The sequence below is a fragment of the Tamandua tetradactyla genome, chromosome 21, assembly GCF_023851605.1.
Source record: "Tamandua tetradactyla isolate mTamTet1 chromosome 21, mTamTet1.pri, whole genome shotgun sequence".
Classification (NCBI taxonomy): domain Eukaryota; kingdom Metazoa; phylum Chordata; class Mammalia; order Pilosa; family Myrmecophagidae; genus Tamandua; species Tamandua tetradactyla.
Window position 1 is genome coordinate 15,425,879 of NC_135347.1, and position 24,665 is coordinate 15,450,543.

General features: G+C 38.2%; 1 long non-coding RNA gene across 2 annotated transcripts in view; it reads right to left on the reverse strand.

The window, feature by feature from the left end:
- The window catches only part of LOC143665287 (uncharacterized), a 313,239-nt gene that overhangs the window by 14,661 nt on the left and 273,913 nt on the right, over window positions 1-24,665 (reverse strand). The gene's annotated exons all lie outside the window — the stretch shown is intronic.

Sequence of the window (24,665 nt, forward strand, 5' to 3'; positions counted from 1 at the left end):
TTGGACACATAGATGATAAACATCATCTTTGACTTATTTTTTTTTTTTTGCCAGTCATTTATTGAAGGATCTGTATAAAATTTTTTCCATCCACAATAGAGGCTGGATTCTGGGGTAAGAGTTGTGCTGAGCATAGCTGTCTGCAGTTAGCAAGGCCTGTCTCTTCCAGAATACATCAATGCTATCAATGCAAGGCAGGTAGGAAAATGTTCTCCAATCTGTGAGTGCTTAAGTCTGCAGAGGGCAAAGATTCCAATAACATAGCTAAACTTGACCACTACATTCAAAGGATAAATCCAGAATCAGAGGCAAGGCCCAATCCTACAAGGTGGGTGAACAAAGCAGACTCCTGAGTAAGGACAATGGGCAAAGGGGCCAGAAGGACAGATGATGGCAGTGTTCTGCATGAGATGGTTTGCTTCATTTAAAGGCCTCTGCTCAAGAGAGTAGCAGTCTCTACCTACCAACCAGGAGTAGCAATCTTTGCCCTATCTCAGAAAATCGTCCTAAACAAGCAAATGAAATATTTCAAAATGAATGTGATTTGTAAATTACAACCATATGTGCCAATCTAAGGGACCAACACTCTTACCATGTTCACACCATTCTCCCTAGCACTGGGAGTGGGGGAAGGAGTGTGCGCCAGAAGTGAGCCCATGCACGTCTACATTGTAATTGTTTATCTGCCTCTCTAACTAGATTGTGATTTCCCTGAAAGCAGGGACTGTGCGTTATTCAACATTGCACCTACACATTTACACAGTAAGACATTCGATCAATGTTTATGGAATGTTGAATGAACAATATCCCCCCTGTTATTCAGACATGCACTTGAGAGTATTTCCCTCTGGCTGAAGTTTCTCTCCTTTCCTACCTCCCACTTTAAACCACAGCTCATAAATTGGGTTAATCTTAATATGTGGTTTATCATATACTCTCATCATTAGTCCATGCATACCTACCATATTTAGTTATTTACTTGTTAATTTTAATAATGTGATTATTACATTATTATTATACACCTGACCCTACAGTTAAAGTACATGGGATCTTGACATTAATTTACCTCTAATTAAACATACGGTCCCTCTGATTCTCCCCACCTAAAATAACCATCATCACAACTCATCATTCTTTTGCTTTCCTTTTTATATTATTGCATCCTTACATATTCCTAACTAGTTATTTTATTATTCTAGTAGTTTTTAATGTTACAAAAGTGATCATGCTACACACAATCTTTCGGGCCACAATTTTTCATTTAATATCATGTTGCTCCCATCCAATCATATTATTATATATCACTTAGTTTATACATCTTTCATTGTTGTATGATATTCTTCTTTGTGGCTATACTGCACTATCCACCCACCCCTTTTGTGATGGGTGTATAAGTTATGTTCAAGTTGTTACTATTGTGACTAGACTGCTATGTATATCAACATACATGTCTCCTGTTGAACACTTGCAAGTTTCTCATGAGCATATACCTAGGTGTGAGTTGAACCGCTGTATCACAGGTAAACGAATGTTCAAATTAGGATATAATGCCAAACAGTTTTCCAAAGTGGTTGTATCAATTTTTACTCCCGCTTCTAATGCATGAAAGTACTCTCAAACTTTTAAGTATTTGACCAATCAAGTAGGTATAAAATGATAGCTCAGTATGGGTGGTCTCGATTTACATTCCCACGATCATCAAACACATAATCATCATTTCATGTTTTTCGTCTATTTGTATTCCCTCTCCTAACTCTTCAAGGCCTCAGCCTGAATGTCATAATGTTCTCTTTTATGTCATCCACCACCGTCTGAAATTATCTAGTAAGTTATTGAAGTTCTCTGTCTTCTACACCAAAAATCCAAGCTCCAGGGATCTTGGTTGCCATGAATTTTGCTCCATCTGAAAGGCCTAGCACAGAGTGTATGGATGAATAAGTGAATGACAGAAATATTAACATTAATTAAGAGCTGGGGCCTACAGTAAGACCCTCTGAGTTTCAATCTCAGGCCCCTCTCCACACACACACTTACTAGCTATGAGATAATGGGCACATTAATTAAATTACCTGTTTCCGTGTTGTCTCATCTGTAAGAAATAGGTAATAGTCCTTTCTTTATGGGGTGGCTATGAGGCTTAAATGTTAATAATTTTAAAGTTCTTATAATACTGCAAATACAGCAAATGTTGAATAAATATCAGTTTTTCTTATTAATGTGTAATTTTTGTTATTACTACTTGATGGTCTGAGAGTTCAAAGGCACCAAATCAGCTTGGACCCAATGAGCGTCCTCCTCTCCCTCAAGAACTAGAAACTGATGGTCAGGTTTTGCAGATTGTCATTCCAGCAATCCAGAGGAAAGTAGAGGCACTTGGAAGAAAGTAGTTAGTACAGCCTATTTTTAAGAAAATGGTCTGATTCCCCAGGCCTGAAGAAGTTGAGGAGTAGTACAAATTAGATACTCAACAATACCTGATGAATAAATGACTCATAAATCATCAATCCATATACCCTATAACCTGGGCATTATATTACACACAAAATCACAACATTCTCCAGCTCTCTCCCTTTATTTTGGCTCCTTTATGCAAAGAGGGTAGAGGGAAGTTAGAAAGGGGGATGGCAAAGAAATAAAGGTAGATTGAATAAGGAAATAGGGACGCAGAGAAAGAACGCAAGGGAGAACAGATGGAAGATGGAAGAAATGGAGGTGGAGATGAGAAACTTCAGGTCTTGTGCCAGTCCTCTCTAGCCTAGAATGTTGAAATGCTGAAAATGAGAGCATAAAGGATGTCCCCCCTCACCCCAACGCCACCTCCCGCAGAAACTTTTTTTTAAGGTAGGAGTGGGGACAGGGAAAGGGTAAAGCAGGAAAAAAAAAGGAGTGGCAAAAGAACCAAGGGCCTGGGGAGGGGGAGGGGAGGCGTGCATGCCCAAGGCAAACTTCACTTCACCACTGTGCCTGGGGAATCTCTGGTCACCACGGCATCTGTGGCCCCCAATCCATGTCACCTTAGTCATAATCCTACCTGGTTCGGCAACGAGAAGTCCCGCCCCATGTGGAGCCTTGCTTGACTCAAAGTGATAAATGCGGCCTTGGTTAAATGCGCCAGGGGGGCAAAGCCCAAGTGAGATTCCACTGAGAATTCCAGCAGCTTCACTGGGAGAAACTATTTCCATTTGAAGGAGGATTGTGAGCCCTGGGTGGGGACCAGCTGCCTCTCCGCGTGTCAAATGCAGTGACAGCGCGCAGCCTGGGAGAGCGCCGCGCCCCTCACTCCTTACCCACTCTGGGTCGGCGAGCACCGGAGTGGAGCGGGGCCGCCCGGGAGCTCCAGCGCTGGGGAGCCCCTGAGCGCGCGCACCGAGCTGGCGGCGCGGAGGGGGCGAGCTGGGTCCACGCTATCCGCTCGCGTCTGTTCTGCAACCGTCTTTGGGGAAATCCCCCTCCTATGTGCATGTGTCCGCTTCGGTACCGATCGTGATCAAACAAAACTAAAACGGATCACGGGATGTTCAGCCAGGGCTGGGGACTCCCTTCTTCTCCTTTACTGGCGGGAACTAGCTCGGTCAGCGGGTGGCCGTGAAAGCTCAGGGTATTGCCGACCTTGAGGCTCTGAGGGGGTGTGCATGCGCCAAAAATACACACACACACACACACACACACACACACACAATCGTTTCCATGTGATACTTCCCTCCCGAGGAAAGTAACTGTCCTTAAGCAGCACAAAAGGGGAGGGGACCCCGTGCTTCAAGATGAAAGCCAAAATTATTCCCAAGACCAAAGTGGGGGATGAGTTTATTCTTAAGGTTCTGACTTAAACCGCTCAGGGGGTGGGGGGGCACATGATACGTAATCCCCCCCAACATGTGTGATTTTAAGGCAGAATTTGTGTTTACCGGAGCTTCAGAGGAAAGAGAGGAGAAAGAAAGAAAATTATAGATTAGGGTTTTGTTGTTGTTTTCCAGTACAAGATTGGAACGTGTCATCATTTAAATTCTCGGCGTGTTCTTCCCCTCGTCTTCTCTCGCTCCTGCCGCATCAAGCTACCCGGCGGCAGAGGGGTTAACTGCGCCCGCCTGCCGCGCTGGCTTCCCCGGCCGCGAGCGCCGGCTGCGGCGCGGAGGAGAGCCGGGAATCTCCCGCCCGCTCCCCCTCCGGAGGGCTCTTCCCTCCCCGCTCTATTTATAGCTCCGCTTCCAGCTGCTGCTGGGAACTCACCATCCGCGCTGAGCATTTTGAGCTCACAAAGCCTTCCAGAGACACGGGATTTTCATAAATTCTGTGAATGGCAGAAATGCCTCTAGCTTTCTGGATTTTTGATTGCTCCTGTTCACTTTGTCTTTCATAGCTTCCATTTCGACATTGTAGGGGACTAATAAAAATCTGGAAGCCAAGAGTATTTGTGAGAAAAGAGACGAATAGAGGCGGGTAGTTTGTCGTCAAGCTGGGAACCCTTTGTTATCACATGTCTAAAATAAATAAATAAATAAATAAATCCTCCATGGATTTGCTGTTTTAGGCCTATTTTATATTTTCTGCAATAGTGAACCTGCCTAGGGTTTTACCTGTCGGTCAAATCGGCAAAAAGAATTCAGAGCAATGAAAAATCACTTTCTCTGCCACCTGCATGCTGCTTCCCTGAGTCCCAACGCTGGCTCGCTGCATAACATGCACAATGGTTGTGGACTGTGTGCCAAACCCTTACACCAAACCCCCAAAGACAGCAGGATAATTAAATGTGCCGAATATGGGTACCCGGTACAGTGGCTCCTGGTAATTGGGGAGAAAGCAAAATCGGCTACCACAAGCCTTCCCTTCAGCATAAAAGCAAGCACATTATTCACAGCATCCAGTCTAGAAGATCCTAGCCTGAGACTTCAGCCTGCACCTCCCTTCCTTAGTTTATTCTCTCCTGAAGCGATTTATTGTGTCCCCGTGAGGCGCAAAGCCCCTGTAGGAGCCCTCTCCGGCTGCAAAGACTAACACGGAACAGCATCTGCCTCCACAGAACAGCATCTGCCTCCACAGAACCTGCCTAAGAGGACACTGCCTAATAGGTGTGGAATGAAGCTTAAAAACTACCAAAGGGGCACTCCTGTAAGTCCACCCTCTCTGCCTCTTTCCTTGTCCTCCACCTTCAGGGCCTGTAACAATATGGTGAGGGGTTATTATTTGTTTAAATGCAGTAAATCAGAATGATCCTAAGATGGGGGTTCTAATGAATGTAACTTTCCAGTTATCTATGGGTTAAGTAAAAATTCCTTTTGATGTAGGTCCTTGTCATTGAAATGCCTTCCCTTTCCTGCTGGGATACAGCAAGGATGAACCAAACATGCCGTTTCTTGGATGAGTCAGAATCCAGCGGTGCATCAGCGAGATGCTGGAGAACGGCTCTGCAGCTCCATGTCCTGAGTTCATCCTATTTATATAATCTTGTTCAATTTACTGTACCTATTTATGCCCTCACTCCTTATCTGTGATATGTTAATAATAATGATAGTAGATAACTTATGGAGTTCTTATAAGGTTAAAGATGATGATCTATATAACTTGCTTAGAACAGTGCTTCAATAAACATTAAATATGATTATTGTGCAATTATGAGCTAGAGTTGATTTGACTGAATTTGTACAGGTAAGGGGCACTTAAACAAAATTTCTTTTATTTATGTAACTCTATTTTATAAGTTGGTTTTCATTTCATTGTACTGAAGCAGATTCCCCAAGATATTCCAAATAAAAGGGAGACCCCCTGGTCACTGACCCTGTATTTTCTTCTTCCAGGGAAAGAAGACATCCATCTCCTCAAAAGACTTTTAAAAACTCCTGCTGCTAATCTAAATAAAACACACCCTGATACCAAGAGTAAAAAACACCCACTTACAGTGGCTCACTGCTGTCCTGATGATAACACACTGATATATGAAAAGGTCTTTAAACATAAAAATGCTATATGAAGATTTCCAAGGTACTCTTAGAGGGAAGTATTTCTATTTACCTGAAAACTCAAAGCTCATTACACGTTTGTACAGTGTCTTATTCTGCCGCCCCAAAGAAAACGAGGTTCTAGAAGGTAGGGACTGCACCCTGTTAGAAGTGGCACTCTCACAGAGAGGGTTGAATATCTACTGCAATATTTATTTTCCTCTTCTGCTTTAGACGGGAACTCCTGATTTTAGTCTTGTAGCCATATGCAATCATGTGACTAAGTTCTGACCAATGAATTCTCAAGCAAGTGTCTTGTGACACTTCCGAGAACCCTCAGAAGTGTGACAGGTTTATACTGCGGGAATCTAGTTAAACTGGAACGATGTCTCACAGAATTCCCCTCTGTGTGCTTCTGGGCAAGGATTGGCCACAGAGGAATTTACACAAAGATTAGAAAATAGCGAAGCAGCAGTCATGAATATTCTAGGAAAGCTTATGCACATTGTCACGGATCTCCTGTCTTACGTTGTCAGCATGGGATAGCAGTCAGGTCCACAACAACTCTGGCTGGGCCTCTTTCTTCATCCTCCTTCAGTTTCTCCAAATTATGGGCCCAGATGCATATTTAGCTCCTTGACAAAGATCACCATATTCTCCAAAAGGCCACCAGCATCACTGAAGTTGGACGCTTGGGCGTGGTTAGAGGTTAATAAAGGTCCCACTTTGCCTTTGTGGGTTCCAGCGTGTCCTTTTTTTTCTCCCACATTATTTCTCTATCAATTAGAGCTCCACCAAAAAACAGAACTATTAAGATATATATATATATATGATTTATTGCAAATAATTGGCTTATGTGATGGTGGGGACAGACTAGGCAAGTCCAAACTCTACAGGCCAGGCTGTACAGAAGGATAGGCTGGAAATCTCTGGCATGAATTGAACCTGCAATACACAGGGAGAATTTATTTTTCTTCCAAGAAGCCTCAGTTCTGTTAAGGCCTTTCAACTGATTGAATAGGCCCATTCAGATTAACTAGGATAATCTTCCTTAGTTAAAGTAAACTGATTACAGATTTTAATCATATCTACAAAATACCTTCATAGAAACACCTAAGTTAATATTCAATTGACTAATTGGGAACTGGAGCCTAGCAAAGTCCATACCTTAAACTACCCTCCAAAATGTCCATTTTTCTTCCCAACTGTCCTTCCTGCTGTTCAAGCCCCATATCATACACAGATGCAACACAGAAACATAAACAGTTTGAAAGGTCAAGCCCTAAAGCAAATCCCTTATTTCTATTGTTTCCCTAATAGCACCCTGATGGATCCTCTGGCACAAATCCTTTGCTCTTTCTCTCTTTTCTGCCATACTGCTGTCTAGAATACAGATGTGATAGCCAGAGTAGGCAACTTCGACACAAAGACAAGGGTCACAATCCAGGGATGCTGGAGAGGTGAGATGTGAGCCCCTGTGTCCTGAGAACTGCAGAGCCCCACCCACCACCACCCCTGACTGGCCTATCTCTACATTTCTCTTACATAAGAGAGAAAATTTTGATCTTCCTTAAGCCGCTGCTATGTTGATGTTTACTGTTGCTATACCAAGGCCATTTCTAACTGATGCAAGCACTCTACATAGAAATATATTATAAATAAATTTAGATTGAAGGATCATGAGTGAAAACGTCACGTATCAGGACGAGAAAGGAAGTTACTGAACTATTTATTTCCGTTCACTTAATTTTTAGGGGATATCTATTACAGATACGCATTTGCCAAAGTAGCCACTAGCTCAGTAGCCTTAAACCATGAATCTTTAATTTGGAGGCCTCGATTTTTACATCCATAAATTGAGAAGTAGGACCTGGTGGTTTCCTGTATACTTATAGTTCTGAAGTAATGTGACATAAACTGTTGATGTAGGGAGTTTCAGAGAGGAGCTTATCAGGACAGGAATGAATTATTAGAAAATGGAAATGGACTAATAAAAAATTTTGCCAGTCAAATCGGAAATTACCTTTCCAGAAAACCCACTCAAATTGTTTTATATGAATTATTCACACCTCCATGCCATTCTTGTAATGTAACATATCAATTGTTCAAGAATAGGCATTTTTACCTGTTTTAATTATTGATTATCCCAAATATCTGGAATAGTATCCAGCTATGGAGACTCTCAGTAAATATTTGTTGAATGGATGAATGAATGAATGATGGAGGTGGCACAGGCATGTTTGATATGTGGGAAACCCCAGATTTATTGATAAACCAGGAGTCCAAATTAGAGACTCAAGGCCTGCCTGCACCCAGCTCAATAAGTTCCACTCATTAAACATTCTTTTACTTTCAACTCAAAAAGGACTAATTCATGAAGTATAATTTGTGGCATATTTCTCAGGGACTAGAGCCTAGCCATGCTTAAAATTTTTTAATCCTTCTCTCCCTCTCTACATTCACTCTCTGCCCTCTGTACCTGTAACCCCCCTCTCTGTTCCCCCCTTCCCCCTCTTGTTGTAGACCACCCATTTCTGTAGCTCACCACTAAACCGCAAGCCTTCCTGTTCTTCTCTTCACTCCTCTATACCTAACCTAAGCCCTCAGCCTAGCAACTGCCTCCTGCCTTGTGTGATTGGCTGTCCCTTCCTGACGTGTGCACCCAAGACTCCACCCCTCCCCGAGAGTACTTAAGCCCCACGCTTACCCCGCTCTGGGTCCTCCGAGCCCCGGGGTCTTTGGACCCCAGACGTCTCACTCCTCGGGTTCCCGGGTGGCCCACCCCGGAGTGTAACAATAAAAGCTTAAAACCCGCATCTGGCCTGAGTGACGACTTCTCGTGACCGCCGGCTGGGGAAAGCGCCGGCTTCAGCTTACCCAGGTTAATTCCCGCGAGCTCGCCCCAAACCCACCCAGTGTACCGGTCGCGCGGCCCGGCTGAAGCTATCAGCGGCAATAATTTCCTAATTTGAATTGAAAACTATAAAGATGTTAAAGAAAATGCCAAGAAAACTTCTCTTTGATGCGAGTTTCTTACTCACTGACTAAGTTTCCTACGTAACACACTTAGCACAGGATCTGGCACTGAAGGACTTGGGCTGTTTGGAAGATGGCTATACAATAATAAAGAAGAATAAGCATATTCAATATTGTACCCTACCTCCGGGTCCATGCTGAACCTAAAGATTAGTAATAGTAGTAACCCATACTTATTTAAAGTTTACTGCATGCCAGTTCTGCTAATTATTTAACATGTATTAAGTGATTTAATCCTTGTAATTACCCAATGTGATGATTACTATAACTATACCCATTTTTGATGTTAGTAAACTGAGATGGGGAAGTTGCTCAGGCTCCGATGTTTAGTAAGTAGTAGAGCCAAGACTGGAACTCAGATAATCTGACTCCAGAACCCATGGCCCTACTTTACGATGATATATGTATGATTCTGGGAGACCAGTTATGGCAGCCCAGCATCTTAGACTCGTCCTAAAGATGCCACTGGCAGCAGCTCAGTCAACTGGAAACCTTGAGGACTGGAATAGGAAAAGAAGTTTCCTTCTGTTCTTTATGACACTCGACCATTGAGATAAACGCCCTTGAAGGCACAGCAATGTGAATAATTGGGGTACAAACTGACTTTTGACTTGCTCCACCATCCAGCATTACCACAGCCGTAATGAGCGTACTGAGTGGACAGGCAGCCAGAGAAACTTCTCTGGGGTCTAAGAATGGACTGTGAAATAACCACTTTGCAAGGTCGATTTCTTTTCTCACTGTGCACTCCCTTCCAAATAATCACATTCACTCCATGGTTTTAATAACCATCTCTGTATTGGAAACTCTCAAATTTATGCCACTTCATGATCCCCACAAATTTCCTGCCCATTGAAAACACACACTGGCACTAAGTGTTTTATCTCCTTCACTCCTTTCCCCACTGTAATTAGTTTGGTCCAAGTCATAATCAACTTTCTCTTAGACAATTGCAATAACTTTCTCACAAGTTTCTCGGCTCCCACTCTTGCCCCTGTAATAATCCGTTCTCCACGTAGAAGCCAAATTGTATCTTGTTCCTTCCTTTTTACTAAGAAAAAAGAGAATCCTTCACATAGACTACAAGCTCTAAATGGTATGGCCTTGTTCCAACTCTCCAGTTCACCTCACATCAATTTCTCTCTTTTCTTTTAGCTCCTTGCAAAAGCCATGCTATTTTTGTTTTTGCCTCTGAGCATTTCTCCACAAATTTTCCCTCTGTTAGAAATGGTTTCCTCTTACTTTTTGCACACCTTGGCCTTGAAAAAAATCTTTCCAATTTTAGCTTAAAGCTCTTCCCTATTTCCCCTAGATTATAATAGGGCTGACAACCATAGACTTTATGGCTCCACACCATTCATCTACTTAATACAGCTGGTCTGCTACAAAACATACTCCTGTAATACATACAAGCTCATATGTGATTGGTAAGTAGGGAATAAAAGTGAGTATACCTCTGAAATCAAATTGATTATGTGAATTTTTTTCCTCCAGCATATTATGTTTTACACAAGTGAGAGAAACTGAAACAAAATAGACTTAACATAGCAAGATATGGCAAGCCACAAAGGAACATGAATCTGTGCTGGATACCCATTCAACCACATTCTCCTGTTGAGTTTAGCAAAGTGCTCTCTCTAGGAAGGTTTATTGAATGGTTCTCCTCAAAATGTGTACATTTTGCTCTTGCCTCCATAGCTCAACATCTTCAACCCATTTTTATACCAACTTCCACCATTTTCATGTTGTTAATTTTTGAGATAAAATTCCATACTTATTATAGTATTCCTTATGCCTTTTTAACTGTGCTAGAATTTGTATCAGGCTACTTATTGCTCTTATTGGTGTTCTGAGTCGTATGGGTTTTGAGTGGTTGAGAAGTGATGGATTTTAATATCTAACTATGTGCTCTTAGAGTAGACAATATTAAAGTATACTAATATCAAATCCTCTTGGACTTCTGAGTACAAAAAAGATCATACGTCTTTGCCATCTTGCCAATGTAAAGTTCTCCAACTTTTTCTCACCCTATAGCCATGTGTGAGATCTTCATCAGCCTGAATTCCTGAGTAAAGCCCTACTGCTGACCTATTTTGGACATGTAATCTGAGTAACATATAAATACTCCTTTCCTTAAGCCTTAGCACCAGGTTCCATTGCTTCCAGCTTCTGATTCCAATGACTTCTTCTCTAAGCATCTGTGGGGCCTCGCTTAGCTGCTGTAGGGAAAATCTCTGGGATTCATCCCTTAGCTTAGCATCTCCTGGAGATGGAAATTTCTTCTCTTCAGGTTCTGGCTATTTCTGTGTGTCCTTGCTTAGCACTCAGGGTTTTTCTGTCTTGTTGTCCAAATATCTGTGTCTGTGTAATCTCTGAACTATTTTCTTCTCTGTAAACTCTCTTAAAGATTCCAATAAACTAAATAAGGCCCAACTTGAATAAGTACAGTGACATTTCCATCTAATCAAAAAGTCACATATCCATGGAAATTATCTAATCAAGAGGTCCCAACCTACAATATTGGATCAGGATTAAAAACCCATGGCTGCCCCCACAAGATTGGATTACATTAAAAGAACATAGCTCTTCTGGGGTACATGCCATTTCAAACCAGCACATGCAGCATTAGTTAGAAATAACTTTTGTTATTTTAAATCAATAAAGCTTATTTGTTTATTGTTTTGCTTATTGTTATTAATCCATCATAACTTAGTTTATCTTGACTAATACAGCCCTGTCATTAGTAAGTGATTTTGTAGAATGAGAGATTACTTAGAAACTCTAATGCAAAACTATAGAAGACACACCTGGACTAGATGCAATTATTAATACTTGCTCATTACCTGTTTTCTTTGCTAGACTACAAACTTCTTGAGGATAGAGATTTTCTATCTTATTTACTGCTATGTCATTCTGGAACCTAATGTTGTATCTGATGTAAGGTAGGTTTCTAGAATTTATTTTAAAAGTGAATAAGGGACTTCTGGCAAGATGGCAGAATAAGAGAGACTCAGCTCACCCTGGTTCCAAACAATGAGAAAGATGATAGAAAAATTACTGGGACAGTGATTCTAGGGTATGAGTGATTATAGAAGGTCCACCTTACACAAGGAGGCCCTTGGAGAAAAACCAGAGCAGTTGGGATGGAGAGAATAAATTGAATATCCTCAGTCATGACTGTACCTACCCCTGCAGCTGGCTTCGGAAGATCTGCCCTTCAGCTTGGTAGTTGGGAGTTCCCATGGTGAACTTGAAAGATAATAGATGTGCTTTTCTGGTGCAAGGACTCCTGGGACACACTGCTGGGGATGTCTGCTCTTCTTTAATCAAAGACTGGGGAGCCCTTCCCCTGGGAGGAAGAGGAGATGTAGAGTAGTGCCAGTCCCATATCCAATCAGTGAAAGAGACTTGTTTGGGTCCTGATAATACTTCCCTTCTCCCATAGAGGCCTGAAGACCACATGTGTCTCACACATGTGGACAAAGAGGTGAAGCTGAGGATGCCAGCTGAACTAAGCCCTGTGACTGGTAACTAGACACTGCACCTGAGATCCAGAACAGGTGTACCTAAGGGGACAAGAAGACTCAAGGGTGCTATTTGCTAGGGAGAAATGAAAAGTGCAATCGGGCAAATTGCCTATCTGCCTAGATCTCAAATAATGCTCTAAATCGAATTGCAATACCCCCCTTGAGATTAGAGACTTGTTTTCAAGGGGAAGGACTGACAAACCAAATCCAAAAGAGGATTTTCAAAGGTAATAAAAGTAGATTCAAAATCTTAGATGAAGGAAGGAAATAAATCTGCAAAATAACCTTAGTAAGACAACTAAAATGCCCCCCATCTACAACAGAAGATCCAGGCAGATTTGGCTTAGCCAAATGACCAAATTAAATTACCTGAGGGGACACATAATTTGGAACAACTAATTAAGGTTTTTCATAATGACATAAAGGATACAAAACAAGACACTGGAGAAGCATAAAGAAGAATTTGAAAGAATAAATAGAAAAATATCAGATATCACAGAGATGAAAGAAACTGTAGACCAAATTAAAAGTATATTAGAGACTCATAACAGATTTCAAGAGGCAGAAGAAAGAACAAGGGAATTAGGAGTAGGACAATCGAACTTGAACATTCAAAAGAACAAATGGCAAGAAAAATGGGGAAAAAATGCAACTTGATCTCAGGGAAATGATATAGACACCACAAAGCATACAAATATAAGAATTATTGGTGTCCAAGCAAGAAAAGAAAACAGCAAAGGTATAGGAAAGCTACTTGAAGATATAATGGGGGAAAACTACCCAACCCTTATAAAAAAACGTAAACATCCAAACAAGCCCAAATGAATCCCAATAGAATAAATCCAAATAGACTTACTCTAAGACATATATTTATCTGAATTCAAATCTTGAAGAGAAGCAAAAGGAAAAAAGAGATTTATTACATACAGGAGAAAACATATAAGACTGAGCTCAGGCTACTCAGCAGGCACCATGGAGGCGAAAGGCAGGGGTAGGATATATTTAAGATTTATAACGAGAACGACTTCCAGCCATGATTTCTTTATCCTGCCAAGTTGTCCTGCAAAATTGAGGGAGAGATTAAAATCTTCACAGATAAACACAGCTGTGAGAATTTGCCAATAGACCTGCCCTAGAAGAAATATTAAAGGGTGCTCCAGAGACTGAAAAAAGACAAAGAGGGAAGTCTGGAGGAGGGTACATAATTGAAGACTATTAGCAAGGGTAACTTAAAGGATAAAAAGTGATAAAGGGACAAGAATATATAGATCTGACAAATAAAAAATATAGGCAGTTATAATAATGTTAAATAAAATAGGTTACTAAAAATAAAAAAACTTGAAAATGTTTAATAATACAGGTCATTACTGTAGCAAAGTTGATATTTGTAATAGCTTTCTACTTGATATTTTGAGAACATACATAGTTCTGATAACTAATCAAAAGGTATTTTAGACAGTGTTTAATGTATAGAATTTAAGAAACTGATAGCTGTATCTGCAGATTTTTCCTTGCTTGCTTTAATTTTAAATTGGTTTACAAAGTATATTGCACAAACACAGGCTTTACAACGATTATTTAGATATTTTATTTAAATATGCCTGTGGATATACTAAGATATCTGTTTTTGGTGGTTAATATTTTCATGCATTAATTGTAAAAACATTTGTATCTTTATATTTTCTTGAAATCAAAAACTTGAAAATATTCAGTAACATAGGTCATTACTATAGCAATGCTGGTATTTGTAATAACTTTCCCACTTGATATTTTGAGGATGTCCACAGTTTTGACAGCTAATCAAATGGTATTTAAGTTAACATTTAATATTTAGAATTTGAGAAATTATGATATCTCTATTTGTAGATTTTTTCCTTGTTTGCCTTAAATTTTAAATTGGTTTATGAAACTTACTGTACAAACACAGGCTTTACAATGGTTACTTGGATACTTTATTGAAATATGCCTATGGATATGCAAACCAAGGTATCCATTTTTGTTAATTCCAAGTGTATTTTTTTTAATAAAAAGAAAAAAGTGAATAAGTACACGATAGATATGATCCAATTAATGTAATTACACTCTATTTTTAACTTTTTTTATTGTATAGTGTAACATATATACAAAGAAAAGAAATAAAAAGGTGATAGTTTTCAAAGCACTCTTCAATAAGTGGTTACAGGACAGATCACAGAGTTTGTCATGGGCTACCATACAATCCTCTCATATTTTTCCTTCTCACTACTCCAGAATATAGGAGGGTAACGGGCTTAAATATTTTTTTATCATCACAATCAACTTTTTCCTTCTTTTTTTTTTGTGAAAAGTAACACATATAGAAAAAAGCTATAAATTTCAAAGCACAGCACAACAATTAGTTGTAGAACATATTTCGGACTTTGACATGGGTTACAAATTCACAACGTTAGGTTTTTACTTCTAGCTGCTCTAAAATACTGGAGATTAAAAGAGATATTAATTTAATGATTCAGCATTCATATTCATTTGTTAAATCTTGTCTTCTATGTCTAACTCCACCATCACTTTTATCCTTCCATACCTCTCTTTAGGGTTGTTTGGGCTATGGCAAGTCTAAATTTTTTATATTGGAAGTGTTTGTCACTAATATGGGGTAGGGAGATGGAACTATCTGATGTTCCAGAGAGGCTGGGCTAGGTTTCAGGATTTACCTGGACCAGGGACCCATCTGGAAGTTGTAGGTTTCTTACACTCTACTTTATAACCTCAGAATAATAACTTTATACTGTTTCTATTGTCCTATAAGTAATAATTAAGAATTATTACTGCTTTTGCATATCAAAATTATCCATATTGTAAAGAAAGAAAACCTTTATTACACCAATATTTTTCTCTTAAATTCTAGGCCAGTCAAGCAAATAAATATGAAACCTACCAAAAACCATAATTTAATTCTTCTTCTCAAAAGTTCATGAACAGTGAAAAAAAAAAAAGAAAAATTATCCCTTACCAAGAAGAGACAATTACTCCAGCAAGTATGAAAATATAGCATATAGAAAATGACATTTTTCAAAAAGTCAAATACTAACTAACCAATATAAAAATTGTACTTACTTCTAGAACGAAAAGATGGGTTTTGAAAAATAGAAGGGTTAGAGTAAGACTACCACATGCAGTCCTAAAGCATGAAATGTTATTAATTTATAATTTAATGAATGTTTTATCAGAAGTGTAGTTCTTTCTAATTGATTAAAATCATGACATGGTAGGTATTTAATTTATATTTAGGGAATTACCTTGACAAGTTTAAGTTTTATTAGCTTGTTGGTCAGCTTGCAGTTTGAAAATTGAATTCAAAATTTGGAGCTATTCCTAGAGCTACCTAGTATGCAAAATTGTCATAGTAAGCCAAATAGACTATGGAATGCCAAATTCTAAAGAGCCTGCAGGGGAATGAGAGAGAGAGAAAGAGAAGGAGAGAGACCACAATGGAACCAATGACAAAAGGTGTACACACCCATTCTGATTTCTGTTGACTGAACCACCTAAATTCAAAATAGACTTTGTGGTATTGACCCACCTTTCTGGAATGACATAATCTGGGACACCAAGGCCTTGATATCCCAACAGAAAAAAAGCCAAATGGCAGAGAAGCCACACAGAAACTAAAAAGGGGTGAGGACTGAATTGCTGTAAGATAGAATGCTTCCCAGAACTGAAAAATGTAAAGAAAAGGGGGGCACTGAGAGGGAGAGAAGCATATGATAGGAGCTGGGGAATAAATTCTTCACAAAAGCAAACAGAAAAGATCAAGATTCCTGTAGAAGGAACAAAGGAAAGGAAACTTTCTCCTAGAGGTGAAATAATTGCACTCAAAAAAATGATATCTTACATATAACACTGCATATTCAGGATAAGAATCAGATGAAGAAGAGCTGAGAAAATCTGAATGGTTAGACACAAGCTAAAAGTCCAGAATAAGCTGTACCAAGAAGAGCCATAACACAAAGTCAACCAACAACAAAATCCTAGGCATCTTCAGAGCTAACAGCTCAAAATGCTCAAATGCCCAGATATCAGGTACTGAAAGAGAAAAACTGCCAACCCAAAATACCTAACCTGGAGTACATGTCGTTCAAAAATGAGGGAGAGTTTAAAAATTCACAGATAAAAAGAAATCTAGAGAATTCATCAACAAAAGACCTGCCCTATAAGAATTAGTAAAGGGAGTTCTGCAGGTTGGAATGAAAAGATAGGAGAGAGTGGCTTGAAGTAGTATGAAGAAATGAAGATATTCTTTTAGGGTAACTAAAAGGGTACATGAAAAACCCAATTGTTTTGCATCCTCACTATGACTGTACTATTTAATTGCTATAGAAGTCAGAATAAAATGGAACAAGAAAAAAGGCATATTTCCTGATAACGGACATGTAAAATATAGAGATAATGTGGGGAAAAATAACATAAAAGCAGAAACAGAGGGATATAGGATTAGATAATATGTATAGTATTGAAGCTAAATTGATATATTTTCAAGTTATTAGGTTACAAACGTAGGTTGTATAATAAAAAAACCCAGGGTAGCACAAAGAAAGCATTTTAAAAATATACAGAAAGAGAAATGAGAAAGAGATCAGTCAGATATGTTACAAAAGTAAACTATACGGAAAAGGAGATGAAAATAAAGGAAAAGAGAGATGAAAAAAAGATATGACATAGAACCAAAGGACAAAATAGCTGAAGTAAGTGTCACTTTTACAGTAAAAACACTGAAAGTTAATGGATTAAACTCCCCAATCAAAAGGTACAGATTGGCAGAATGGATAAAAAACCATGATCCAACGATGCATTGTTTACAAGAGACTCACCTTGGATTCTATGAAACAAACAGGTTGAAACTGATAAATGGACAAATATATTCCAAGCAAATCGTATCACAAAAAGAGCTGGAGTAGCTATCCTAATACCTGACAAAACAGACTTTGTCAAAAGCTGTTATAAGAGACAAAGAACGGCACTATATATTAATACATTATGCCAAGAAGAAATAACAAATATTAATGCACCTAACTACAGTGACCCAAAATATATGAGCCAAAATTGAAGGGAGAAATAGAAACCTCTACAATATTACTTGGAGACTTCAATTCACCACTCTCATTGGTAGACAAAAAATCTAGACAGAGGATCAATTAGGAAACACAGAACTTGTATAATGATAAATTAACTAGATCTAACATATATACAGAATACTGCACCCAAAACAGCAACAGCAGAATATACTTTCTTCTCAAGTGTGCATAGATCATTCGTCAGGATAGACCATGTATTGGGTCACAAAACAAGTCTCAAGAAATTTAAAAAGATTGAAATCATACAAAGCACTTTCTTTGACCATAAAGGAATTGTGCTGGTTTGAGAGGATTTATGTACCCTGGAAAAGCCATGTTTTAATCCTAATCGATTCTGTGAGAGCAACCCTTTCTTTAAATCCCTATTCAATGTAGGTAAGAAACTTGAATAGGTTATCTCCATGAAGATCTGACTCACTCAACTGTGGGTATTAACTTTTGAAAAGAGGGAGATGTGAGTCCACCCATTCCAGGTGGGTCTTGATTAGTTTACTGGAATCCTTTAAAAGAGGAAGCATTTTGGAGAAAGCTAGAGAATGATGAGAACAGCAGAGACACGAGAACTACAGAGTCCATCAGCCAGCCACCTTTGGAAAAGAAGGAGAATGCTCTTGGGGGAGCTTCATGAAGCATGAGGCCTAAAGAGGAAGACAGAAGATGTTGCCATGTTCACCATTTATCTCTCCAGTGGAGAGAGAAACCCTGAACCTCATTGGCCTTTCTTGAGTGAGGGTAACCTCTTGATGATGCCTTAATTTGGACATTTTTATAGACTTGCTTTATTTTGGAGATTTTCATGGCCTTAGATCTGTAAACTTGCAAATTATTAAAGTCCCTTTTTAAAAAAGTCATTGTCTCTATATATTACATTCCAGCAGCTAGCAAACCAGAACAGGAATGAAGCTAGAAATCAATAACAGGGAGAAAACTAGAATATTCACAAATATATTGAGATTCCCAACCGCACACTCTCAAACAATCAGCAGGTCAAAGAAGATATTAAGAGGAAAATAAGTAAGTATCTAGAGATGAATGACAATGAAAATGAAAATGAAAACCACAACATATCAAAACTCTTAGATACAGTGAAGGTGGTGCCGAGAGAGGAATTTAAAACCAGAAAACACAATAAAAAAGAAGAGCTAAAATTAAAGACCTAACTGCAAACTGGAAGAACTAAAAAAAGAACAGCAAACTAACCCTAAAGCAGGCAGAAGGAAAGAAATAACAAAAATTAGAGCAGAAATAAATGGAATAGGGAAAAAAAAAACTAGAGAAAGCATTAACAAAACCAAAATTTCATTCTTCAAGATCAATGAGGAGGGCAAAATTACTACTGACCCCACAGAAATAAAAAGGATTATAAGAGCATACTTTGAACTACTGTACAGCAACAAATAAACAACTTAGATAAAACTGCAAATTTCTAGAAACACCTACACCGACTCTAGAAGAAATTGAAGATCTCAATAGAATAATTACAAGTAAAGAAATTGAATCAGTCATCAAAAACCTCCCAAAAACAACAACAAAAACAGGACCAGATGCCTTCACAAGTAAACTGGACCAATCATTCTATGAAAAATTAATATCAACCTTGACCAGTCTTCCTAAAAGCTGAAAAGGAGGGAACTCAACCTAATTCATTCTTTGAGGCCAACATCACCCTAATATCAAAGCTAGATAATGATACTAAAAGAAAAGAAAGCTACAGACCAATTTCTCTTATGAATAGCCATAGAAAAATCCAAAACAAAATATTTGGAAATCGAATCCAACAGTACACCAAAAAAAATTATACACCATTATCAAGTAGGTTTTACACAAAATATACAAGGGCAATTCAACATAAGAAAGTCAATTAACATAATACAACACATTAGCAAAACAAATGGGGAAGCTGCATGGCTATTTCAATTGATGCAGAAAAGGCATTTGACAAAACCCAGTATTTTTCTTGATAAAAAATTTCAGAACACTGGGAATAGAAGGAAACAGCCTCAATATGATAAAGGCATCTATGGAAACCCCACAGCTAACATTGTACTTAATTGTGAAAGACTGAAAACCTTCCCTCTAAGATCTGGAATAAGACAAGGATGCCCACTGTCATCACTATTATTCAACATTGTACTAAAAGTCTAGCCAGAGCAATTAGGCAGGAAAAAGTAATAAAAGACATTCAAATTGGAAAGAAAGAAGCAAACTTTCACTAATTGCAGATGATATGATCCTATATTTAGAGTGTACAAAAAAATTTACAGCAAAGCTGCTAGAGTTAAAATACACATTCAGCAAAGTGGTGGGATATAAGATAAATATGCAAAAATCAGTAGTGTTTCTGAGCAGTCTCACCACCCTCCCCCTCTCTGCATGGGACATGACTCCCAGGGGTGTGGACCTTCCTGGCAATGTGGGACAGAGATCCTGGAATGAGCTGAGACTCAGCATCAAGGGACTGAGAAAAACCCTAGAATGAGCTGAGAATTGACATCAAGGGATTGAGAGAACCTTCTCCACCAAAAGGGGGAAGAGTGAAATGAGACAAAGTGTCAATGGCTGAGAGATTCCAGAGCCGAGAGGTTATCCTGGAGGTTATTCTTACGCATTAAGTAGATATCACCTTGTTGTTCAAGATGTAGTGGAGAGGCTGGAGGGAACTGCCTGAAAATGTAGAGCTGCGTTCCAGTAGCCATGTTTCTTGATGATGATTGAACAATGATACAGCTTTCACAATGTGACTCTGTGATTGTGAAAACCTTGTGTCTGATGCTCCTTTTATCTACCATATCAACAGACAAGTAGAACATATGGAATAAAAATAAATAATAGGGGGAAGAAATGTTAAAATAAATTTAGTTTGAAATGCTAGTGATCAATGAAAGCGAGGGGTAAGGGGTATGGTATGTATAATCTTTTTTTTTTCTGTTATCATTTTATTTCTTTTTCTGTTGTCTATTTCTTTTTCTAAATCGATGCAAATGTTCTAAGAAATGATGAATATGCAACTATGTGATGATATTGAGATTTGCTGATTGTATATGTAGAATGGAATGATATGTTAATATTTTTGTTTGCTGTTAATTTTTTTAATCAATAAATAAAAAAAAATTTTTAAATCTAAAAAAAAATCACACACACACAAAAATCAGTAGTGTTTCTATACACGAGTAATGAACAATCTGAGGAGGAAATCAAGGAAAAAATCTATTAACAATAGCAAGTAAAAATTCAAATATCTGTGAATAAATTTAACCAGGATGTAAAGGACACATACACAGAAAACTACAAAACTTTGCTAAAAGTAATCAAAGAAGACCTAAATAAACGGAATTACATTCCATGCTCAGGATTGGAAGACTAAATAGCGTTAAGATGTCATTCTACACAAACTGATTTAGAGATTCAGCACAAACCTAGACAAGTTTCCAACAATCTACATTGCAGAAATTGAAAAACCAATTACCACATTTATTTGGAAGGGCAATAAGGAGCCCCAAATAGCCAAAAATATATCCTCACACCTATGACCTATTGTTTTGTTTTACTTTGTCTTTTACAGAACTTAATAGTTTAATGATAAAAATGTGGAAAAAGGATATATGAGGTGGGAATGAGATGATGAGAGGGATGGAGGAGAAATGGGTCCTAAAAGAGAACATGTGCTTTTTAAAAACATTTTTTTTATTGTAAAGTATAACATACATACAAAGAAAAGAAAGAAAAAGTAATAATTTTCAAAGTACACTTCAATAAGTAGTGATAGAACAGATTTCACAGTTTGTTTTGGGTTACCATTCCACTATTTCAGATTTTTCCTTCTAACTGCTCTAGAACACTGAAGGCTAAAAGAAATATCAGTATAGTGATTCAGCAGTCATAGTCATTTGTTAAATCCTATTTTCTCTGTTATAAAACTTCCTTTTCCTTTGATCCTTCTCCCAATCTATAGGATCTTTAGGTAATGTGCCTCCTGTCTTTTTCAGGAGAAGGGGTGTCACTAGTAAAAGGTAGGGGAACGTGATTAGTCAATAATCTTGGAGAGGCTGGTCCCTCTGAATTCCAGGATTTATCTGGCCTAGGAACTTTCTGGAAATTATAGGTTCCAGGAAAGCAAACTTAGTGCATGGAACTTTCAAAGAGCCTCAATTTGAGCTTTAGGTATTCTTAAAATATATCATAGCCCCAGCCAGATTAATTTCACTTTTATCTCTAATTGGGACATGATCTCTTTTTCAGTTGTTTTAACAGTTACTTTATGTAGCTATGATAACTTTCAGAGCAGCAACAGTACATTTCTGAGTCTTACGTCACAGAGTTACTCAAAGTTCCAGGGAAATATCAGCTGGTACATGTATAGCTCAGTGTCTCAAAATCTAGAAATACACTTACAACTTCAGACTAACTGTGGCTGCTATAAGGGCTTACAATCTAAGCTCCAATTTTCTTAGAAGTATTTTCTGAAAGCGACCTTAGCATATTTGTTCTTTTGTTTTTGGTTTATTTTGCACAGCACATTGTCACCAAGGTTTATTCATTTTGTAGCATGCATCTCAATATCCTTTTTGTGGCTGCACAACATTCCATCATATAAATGTATCACAGTTCAGTCATTCTGCTTCTTAGTCATTGTACACTTCAGCTTCCTTAACCTATTGGGCATTATGGATAATGGTCAAAATAAACAAACCATGATTTACAGTACCCTCATTTGGCTGTACAATCAGTAGCACTCTCAATTTGAGACAATTTTCTTTGGTCCACAGAGACAAAGAACTGACAAACATAACCTCACTAAATATCAAATAAAAATAACCCTTTATCTCTTGTCTCTTCCCCCTCCCCCAATTAGTTGTCCCTGGTAGTGCTGTCTACTGTTAATGTCTTCTTGTTAACTATTGGCAATAGCATGCAATTTTAGCTTTCCCCCATACTCCTCTACTATTGAATCTTTGTTCAATATCAAACTTCTGAAATTGTTCATGTGAGAACTTATTTATAACTATAGATTTAATCAGTGGGTTACATGTCACTATACATCCCCTCTCAATCAAATTCACCTTCAATATGTCAATGTTACTTATAACCCCACTAATTAGTTCCCATCACTTCTATCCATTCCTTTTCATTTAAGTTCAGCCTCATTGGGTAGCCTTTCCCCTGTTTCTACCTTCTGTGTACCTATAGGTCTTCTATAATCTACAGTGTAACCTCTAAAATTACATTTGCAAGTCATAGTAATGAAATCACACAGTATCTGTCCTTTTGTGTCTGGCTTATTTCACTTAGCATTATGTCTTCAAGGTTCATTCACTTGTCATATGCTTTGGGATCTCGTTTCATCTTAATACTGCATAATATTCCATCATATGTACTTTTCACGTTTTGTTTATCCACTCTGTTGATAAACGCTTGTATTGTTTCCATATTTTAACAAATGTGAGTAGTGCTGCTATGAACTTTTGTGTGTAAATGTCTGTTCATGTCACTGCTTTCAGCTCTTCTGGGTATATACGAAGAAAAATTGGTATTGCCAATTCAATTTTTATTTTTCTGAGAAATCGCCAAACTGTTTTCCACAGTGTCTGCACCATTATACATTTCCACCAACAGTGAATAAGTGTTCTAATTTCTCCACATCCTCACCAACATTTGTAGCTCTCTTTTTGTCTAACAGCAGCCTTTCCTACAGGTTTGAGGTTATATCTCATTGTCATCTTCATTTGTATTTCCCTTATAGCTAATGAAATTAAGCATCTCTTCATGTGTTTTTTAGTCATTTATATTTGCACCTTAGGGAAGTGTCTATTCATATCCTCTGCCCATTCTATAATTGGGTTGTTTGTTCTTTTGTTGCTGAGATATATAATTTCTTCATTCAATATGTGATTTCCAAATATTTTGTCCCATTGAGTTGGGTCCCTCGACAAAGTCCTTCGAGGCATGGAAACTTTGATTATAAGGAGTTACCATTTATCTATTTTTTCTGTTGCTACTTATACTTTAGGTGTAAAGTTTATGACACTACCACCTATTACCAGATCTTGAAGAAGTTTCCCTATATTTTCTTCTAGAAGTTTTGTTGTGCAGGCTCTTATATTTAGGTTTTTAATCCATTTTGAATTAATTTTTGCATAGGGTATAAGGTAGGGGTCCTATTTCATTCTTTTGGCTATTGATATCCAATTCTCCTATGTCCACTTATTGAAAAGACTCTTCTGTTCCTGTTCACTGGATTTGGGGACCTTATTAAAGATCAACTGCCCACAGATTTTGAGGTCTCTCTCCACATTCTTGATTTGATTCCACTGGTTGATACTTCTATCTTTGTGCCAGGACCGTGCTGTTTAACCCCTGTGGCTATACAGCAAGGTTTTTTTGTTTGTTTGTTTGTTTTTTGTTATTGCTATTTTTTCTTTTTTTGCAGGGGTAGGCAGCAGGAATCCAACTCAGGTCTCTGGCATGGCAGGTGAGAACTCTGCCTGCTGAGCCACCGTGGCCCGCCCTATAATAAATTTTAAATTCAGGAAGTATTAGTTCTCCCACTTCACTTTTTTTTGGATATCTTTAGCTATTTGGGGTCTCTTTGCCTTCCAAATAAATTTGATAACTAGCTTTACAAGTTTTCAAATTAGGTTGTTGGGATTTTGATTGGTATTACATTAAATCTGCTGGTCAAGTTGGGTAGAATTGATATCTTAACAACATTCAACCTTCCTATCCATCCATGGAATATCTTTTCATCTATTTACGTCATTTTTTACATTTCTTTTAGCAATGTTTTGTAGTTTTCTCTGTACAAGTCCTTGACATCCCTAGTTAGGCTTATTCCTAGAACCTGATTTTTTGGTTGCTATTTTGAATGGAATTTTTCCTTAATTGTCTACTCAGATAGGTCATTACTTGTATATAGGAACATTACTGATTTTTGTACATTAATCTTGCTTCCTGCCACTTTGCTGAATTTATTAGCTCACTTAGCTTTGTCAGATTTCCCAGGGTTTTCCAGGTATACGATCAAATTATCTGCAAATAATGAAAGTTTAACTTTTTCCTTT